Below are 8256 nucleotides of genomic sequence, written 5' to 3'. Positions count from 1 at the left end.
GATATATATGGGAGCTATTGCTATATCTGAACCGATTTTTACTAAAATTGGTGTACTTGCTTCTAAGCTGGTTTCGGTCGGATTTGCCAAAATTGATGCTATTACGGCCATTTGGTGGTCAATCACCCGAAATCGGATGAAGATATATATGGGAGCTATATCCAAATCTGAACCGATTTCGGTAAAATTTAAAACAGCTATTCCTGTGCTCCATCTAATACCTGGTACCAAATATCACGGTTATGGTGTGAATATTACGAATGTAAGGGACTAAAACACTAAATCGGATGAAACATATATATGTTTGCTATATCTATATCTGAACCGATTTTCACTAAATTTGATATACTTGCTTCCATTCAGGTAATTTGGACTGATAGTGGACATTTGGTGCACATTTAACCCGAAATCGGATGAAGATATATATGGGAGCTATATCTAAATTTGATCCGATTCTCACCAATTTCAATAGGGTTCGTCCTTGGGCCAAAAAAATATTGATTGGAAAATTTCATCTCAATCGGATAATAAATGCGACCTGCATTTTGTTCACAAGAATACATGGACAGACGGACGGACGGACGGACGGACGGACAGACGGACTGACATGCATAAATAGACTCAGAAAGTGATTCTATGAAGGTTCTCAAAAGTAACTATGGGTCTATCTCGTTTCCTTCTCCATGTTACAAACAAATGCACATAGACATAATACCCTTACCACTATGTGGTGTAGGGTATAAAAATGCGTTTAAACCCGTTTAAAGTGGAATATACATCTAGATGAGGGCAATACATAACTCTATATGTGAGTAATATAGAATAGTGGGCCAATAGTGAGCATTTTTTACCTCCTGAAAATATATATTATTTACTGAAAACCTAAAGTATCAAAATTATGCATCTTCCAAACATTGAAAATCAGAATTTTTCATTGAATGCGAGCGATACAAAATGGGCCATGAAATGAAATGATAATGGAATATTTTTTTTGGAAATATGTATCTTTTAGACATCATTAAATGAAATAAGTAAAAGCAAGTAAAAAAGCTGTAAGCCGGGCCGATTTTTTAATACACGCCACCATTCGGAACGATTTTGGCAATTTTCAAAAAAAAAAAAAAATCCATTAAAAATTCTGTTAAAATCTTGAAAATACCAAATGTCTAAACGATGACGTGTAACTGCATAGGAAACTTTTGTCATAAGCCATTACAATATTCTAATCCGAAACTTTAAAAAAAAGTCGGTGAATAATATAGCTAAAATCATCAAAATACTGTTATATGGGGCTATTGAAAATACTGTTATATGGGGCTGTTATATGGGGCTATATGAAGACGTGGACCTGCACAGAAAATTTTCTGTCATAGGCTGTAGTATCCATTACGAACATCAAATACCAAATTTGAAACAAATCCGGGGAATAATGTCGCTTAAATCACCAAAATACTAAAAAAGGGAGGTATTATTATATGGGGACTACACCAAAACGTGGACCTACATGACCCATTTTCAATACCAAAAGTCCTGCAGACATAATAAACATTTGAGTAAAATGTTATCTACCTACTTCATTTCGTTCGGAAGCTATAGTGATTCCCACATACGGACGGATATCGCTAAATCGACATAGAATTTTATGCTGATCAAAAATATATACTTTGTGGGGTCTAAAATGTATATTTTGAGGTATATTTGAGTTTATATTCTGGGAATTTATTTGAAGTAGATCATACGAACCGTGAACCTTATTTGAGTTAAGAGTTAGAGTAGTCACAATTTTGGAACAATATCGAAACTGAATCGATTTTCATCAAATCTGGGGGAGGCTTTTGTACTTCCAGTACCAAATAGCATTGATGAATAGTGACTTCGATATGAATTACATTAACAAATATTTATTGGAGCAATAGATATACCGGACCGAGTTTCACCAAATGGAAAAATACGGCTGAATATAAAAAACTTTATCCAGTTTGGGCTGATTTTAAATATATGTTGAACAATAACCATAAAATCGGATGAAGATATATATCAAGAGTAAAAATCTGAACCGATCTCGATACAATTTGACAGAGGTATTTTCGAGCTGTATCTGATTTCCGGTACCAAATATCATTGTTGTGCATATTACGCATGCGATCGACTTTAACGCCAAATCTGATGAAAAATTCATTTGGCAGCTAAACAATATCTGAACTGATTTTCACCAAAATTTGAAGTACTTGCTTCTGGGCTGAATTCCGTCGAAAGTGCTAAGATTCAGTCTTTTTGGGCTGATATTCGCCATTTTGCGCATCATAAACCTGATATCGGATAAAGATATATATGAGGTTTATAGCCAAATCTGATCGGATCTCGATAAAACTTGACAGAGGTATTTCTGCACTGTATCTGATAACTGGTACAAATTATCATTCTTGGGGAGTGCATACTGAGCATGTGAAAAAATCGGATGAAACATATATATGTGAGCCATAAGTATATCTAAATAAATTTGAAGTACTTTCTTGTAGACTGAAATCGGTCGGATGTGGCAAAATTCTGGTCATTTGGTCTGATATTGGTCATTTGGTGCACAATCAACCCAAAATCGGTCTAAATTTGAAATAATTCTCACCAATTTCAATAGGGTTTGTTCTTGGGCCAAACCAATAATAAATGCCACATGCATGTTGTTCACAAAAATGTATACACAGTCGGACAAACAGACGGACTCACATGCATAAATCGTCTCAGAAAATGATTCTATGAAGATCCTCAAAATAACTACGGGTCTATCTCGTTTCTTTTTCATGTTACAAACAAATGTACAAAGACTTAATACCTTGACTAAGGTGTGGTGTCACAAATATATAAAAGGCGTACCTTTACATTAATGCTGATTTCGTTGACGATTATAACTAAATATCGAAGATATAAGCAATCATATCGAGGAATCTAATTTTTAAATATTGTTTTGAATACCCATTAACAAGTCATAGGGCGTAAATATAGGGAAGATTTGCATAGCATCGTGGTTTCAGTCAAAAGTCAAGATAAAACTTCAAAAGGATTTCAGATTTTCAGAACTTTACCGCATATCATGCTATTGTTGATATCAAATGGCCAGCTCCGCCCGACTTTAGTCTTTGCTTACATGTTTTTATATATTTGAGTTTTCTTTGCTCAAAAAATTAAAAAGAAGTAGGATAAAGGTTAATAACAACGTAAGTGTTTAAAATATCACAGGATAGAATTTTACTTAATTCTGCAGTTTTTTGCTAAACGTTATCCTTAAATATAAACTAAAAGATTATTATTTTTCCTTTAATTTGGAACATGATTTACATCATCCGACTTAATTTCACCAAAAAGAAAAAATCATAAAACAAATATTTGTAAATTCCAGTGTAGCTTATCAGAGGAAGAAGATAAACGTATTTAAGGACACCTGGCCTCGTTGCATATAATGGTCGAGAAAGAATTCCAATTTGAAAGCAAATCCCTTCTTAAATCAAGTCAGAAATCTACCTAAAAATAAGGCAAAGAATTTATAACATCTGCAGAATATAAACAGGTTTAATCCTTTTGGGATTTTCTTTTTAAGCAGGCAATAAGAAAAATGGTAGAAGTTGGTGATGGTATTTTCCAATAGATAAACTACAGGTAGGACGATAAAACCGGCCATTATAATTGAGACAGGTAGGAATCGTCACTATAAAATGATGTTGGCGAAAGTGAAATGAGTCAGTATACAAAGAATTTTCAGTCAACAAATACGTTATTGAATTTTTAAATAAAATAAATAGATTTAAAGGTAAGGTATACATTTTTGAAAATATAGGTTGTATTTTTGAAATCTATACAAAAAATGGTATCTAAAATATTTATCTCGTCATTCTAATTGCAGAGAAATGCAAAAACACACCATGGCCAATGCAAAATTTGTAAGCGCCACTGACTATGACAAATCGCTCGATCCCTACAAGATGACAAGCTTAAATAATGCCATGTCTAACATTAATTTATCGAATGCCACAAGTTGTGGATTTTTACAAGATAACAAAGTCAATTTTGATTTGAGTAATTACGAAGTTATGGAAGAGGATGATAATGACGATGTTGCTGATTTTGATGGCGGCGATGAAATCGATTTGAACAAAACTTATTCCTCAAAAACTATGACCAAACAACAAATGACATTGGTAAATGTTGCCCTAGGGGACTCCGAATTATAACATTAATAATTTAAATATCTTCATACATACAATATATTTATACATACTTTAATTTATATTATTATCATAATAAAAACGTCAGAAATGACATTAAATATTTAAAATGAATTGATTAATATTTTTGTACCCTCCATCATAAATAGTATGGAGAGTATAAGGTAAGTGTGCCTAAGTTCGGCATGTCCCAGTAGTCGGCACTTTTTATTTTTAAGCCCAAGTAAATGAAACTATTGTAACTAAATGTATTTTGTTTACTTCAAATACATTGTCAGCTATCTTTGTGTACAATTTCGCTAAGAAAAGATGATTTATTCTAATAAAAATTAAATTTTTGTCTGTGAAGGTCCTCAACAATCCATATTCTTAAGAAAAGTACAATAAAGACGTTGAATCGGTTTAACTAAACGAAAATATTATATTTTAATGAATTAATTTATTATTAATTATACTTAAAAAAAAATTGGTATGCCGACTGTTGGAACATGCCATACCGACAATTGGCAAGTGGTGCCGACTACTGGCAAAAAAGCATTGTTTTAATAAAACTACAAATTTATAAAATTTAATAAAAAGTTATTAAAACGTTATTTATTATTGGAAAAACTATACAAAATTTCGAATCTGAATAAATTAACTTTATAATAATTGAAAAGTTTCACTCAGAATGGTGAGCGATTAAAAACGCGAAAATCCTAAAAGTGCCGACTACTGGTACACTTACCCTATTAAGTTGGTCATTCCGTTTGTAACTCATCGACATAATAGTTTTAGACATAACAAAGTATATATATTCTTGATCAGCGTAAACTTTAGCCCTGTCCGTCTCTACATCTGTCCGTCTCTAGTAATCACGCTAGAGTAAATACTAATAAAGATAGGAATCTAACATTTTGCACATATCAGTCTTTTGTCTACAAGTAGGCAAGTTGAAATATGGGCCATATTGGTCCACTATGTTAATATTTTGATTATTGTAGAAATTGTCTGAAAATTCCTTCTGAGTACTTTACCTCCTGAAAGATTATTGTCTATATAGGTCCACGATATCGTATATCCCACATACAACAGTACAACATTATTCACCGGAGTTATTTCAAATTTCGTATTTAGAGCGCGTAATGGGAATTACAGTCTATGCAAGAAAATAGCGTATGCAGGTCCAGGTCTCCGTATAGGCTGCTATACTACTATCAGTACCTCTCTATATTCATTATTTTGATGATTTTAGCTGCATTATTCACCGGTTTTTGTTTTTTAAATTTTGAATATTTTTATGGCTTTTAAAAAAAGTGGAGGGTATTCAAAATTCGGTCTGGATGAACTTACTGCTTTTTTGACTTGTTTGGTTTTAATCTCTTTGACTAGTGTATTATTGGTGTGTTGCAATTTTAATTTAAAAAAATTCACCAAAAATTAAAAAAGGCGTCATGTTGCCTTCGGTTGGCCACCATAATTCAAGCTCATAACCGCCGATTGTCGCTCTTCGCTCGTATAAATCGACCGTGACATTAGAACAAATGTCGAATATTATCGCGAAAATATTCTGGAGGATATTTTAAAGCCTTGGGCACGCAAACATTTTGGCCGCAGACCTTGGACATTCCAGCAGGACTCAGCACCATCGCACTCAGCACGCGCCACCTGAGAATAGTTACAAAATGAGGTTCCTCGCTTCATTTCCAGCGCACAATGATATACCAACAAAGGATACCAATCCGTTGGACTATTGTGTCTGGAGTATTTTGGAAAGCAAAGTTGGCACTAAAAAATACCTGAGTGTCGATCACCTCAAGCAAGCGCTTCGCTGGGAATGGGTTAAAATATCGCAGAGCAACATTCGGGTTGCGTGTGACGGTTTCATTGGTCGTTTGAAGGTTATCATTCGTGCCAAAGGTGACCAATTCGAACAAATCTAAACTTATTCTAAAATGTGATAATATTTCCAACATTGTTTTGTTTTCATTCAATAAAATTATAAAAATGTGAAAATTATAGCGTTTAATTTTGTTGAATTTTTTTTTATCTCACCCTGTATGTGCAAACTTACATTTTCTTTTCTTGAGATAATGGAATTCCTCTCCAATTTACAGTTTTATTTAGAATCTCAAAGTAAATATTTAGATAAGCAGACAAAATGAGAATAAATGAGTTACTTAATATGATCACACGCCAACAATTATTTAGGTGCAAAATTATTATAATTACGCTCAACTTAAACAAATATGCCATCATCAAAGATGTCATCTTTAATTAATTCCATAACCACACATAAGTAATTCTAAAAATTATCAGCATATCTTCACTCTTGCATTAAAGTTGTTACACATAATATATTTAATTTAAATTCAAATATCTTTATTAAAGTGACATATTCCAACAAATATTTGTTTCCGTTCATCCTTCCTTCTCTCCTTTATTCATTCCTTCCACCCATTGCGACTAAGGATCAAACTGTGCTTGTAAGTCATGCATGGCAACCCGCACCGCAACAGACATTCGCACACACACACACACACACACACACACACACACCGAGGCACACGGAAATTTAATTTAATATTATATACGTTTACTGTTCTCCTCTAACTTTAAATAAAATTAAATTAGAGAAACTGTTTCTCGTCAAGTGCTTTGTGGTAAATTAAGTTCGAACCCAACATGCTTCTGCTTATTAGCACAAACATAAAAGTTAAACTCATTGACAAACATGCAAATGCTCAAACTTTGCCAAAAAAAAACCTTTACGAAAATGTTTAGTTTAGAGAAAATATATTGGAAACATGCACACAGCAGTTGTTTTTGAATTAACTTTTGAGAAAACTTGTTAAAGACATTTTATTAACATACTCCTTAAAATGTGTGTAGGATGGTTTAAAAAATAAACGAATGCCACAGTAAATAATCATTTAACATATGAGAAGAGTTGGAAGTATCAGTATACCTAGGGGCTATGAGCGTCTAGGCAAATGGGTCAATAAACCACAAAACGAAATTATTTCTTCTCTAGATTTCGAAAAAAATATGGGATTTAATAAACTTTTTAATTATTTAACCGTCCATGCTATGGAGGTTATATTACGTTTGTCGTTTCTTTCGTAACATCTCAAGCATGTGGCTAAAATTTGACTCAAATTTATTTAAGTTCCTTTGATTTGCATACATGCATAGTTTTATAACAGTATCTCCCGATATTCGGTATTATGATCATGATTTTAGCGACAGTATTTACAGGAATTATTTAGAATTTCATATTTGAGGTTCGTAATGGGTACTACAGCCTATGACAAACATTTTTGTATGCAAGTCCACATCTTCGTAGTCCACATAAAGGTAGCTCCCGATATTCGGTATTTTGATTATTTCAGCAACCTTTTTCAACGGAATCGTTTCAACTTTCGTCTCGGGAGATCTTAATGGTTACAACAATTTTCGTAGCCCCTACATAATGACGGAACCCCCCAATATTAGGTATTTTCATGATTCTAGCGACATAATTTACCGGAATTGTTTCAAATTTGCTATTTGAAGCTCGTAATGTCTACTTCAGCCTATGACAAAAAATTTCGTAAGCAGGTTCACGTCTTTGTATAGGCTCCATATAACAGTTTTCATTTAAGTGGTAGTTTCCAGAAGTTTTTTGAAATTTTCCAAGCCCCTTCCAAATGGTGGAGGGTATTAAAAGGCCATAATAGCAACCTGTAGAGTGATTACAAATTAACATGAACAGACGTACGGACATACAAAGCTAGATCGACTTAGCAAAGTTGGCGCTAAAAAAAACTACAAAAGTGTCGATCACCTCAAGCAAGCACTTCGCCGAGAATGGGCCAACATACCGAAGAGCAACATTCAGGCAGCGTGTGACGGATTTGTTATAATTATAATTTTGATAATTTGTGCCAATTCGAACAAATCTAGACATATTCCAAAATTTGATGCTTTTTCCGACATTTTTTTGCTTTTATTCAATAATATTAACAAAGGTGAAAATTCGTCCGTCCGTCCGTCCGTCTGTCCATGTATTCTTGTGAAC

The 8256-nt window shown here is 33.3% G+C and overlaps 1 long non-coding RNA gene across 1 annotated transcript; it reads left to right on the top strand.

The window, feature by feature from the left end:
- The first annotated feature begins 3586 nt into the window (after positions 1–3586).
- On the top strand, positions 3587–4327 carry LOC109612274 (uncharacterized). The gene is made up of 2 exons (XR_009343142.1): positions 3587–3802; positions 3896–4327. It is a non-coding gene; the product is annotated as an uncharacterized LOC109612274 (long non-coding RNA).
- Positions 4328–8256: the final 3929 nt, after the last annotated feature.

This window comes from Musca domestica, unplaced genomic scaffold (genome assembly GCF_030504385.1).
Source record: "Musca domestica strain aabys unplaced genomic scaffold, Musca_domestica.polishedcontigs.V.1.1 44, whole genome shotgun sequence".
NCBI lineage: Eukaryota > Metazoa > Arthropoda > Insecta > Diptera > Muscidae > Musca > Musca domestica.
This window is presented reverse-complemented; position numbering and strand designations above follow the sequence as displayed.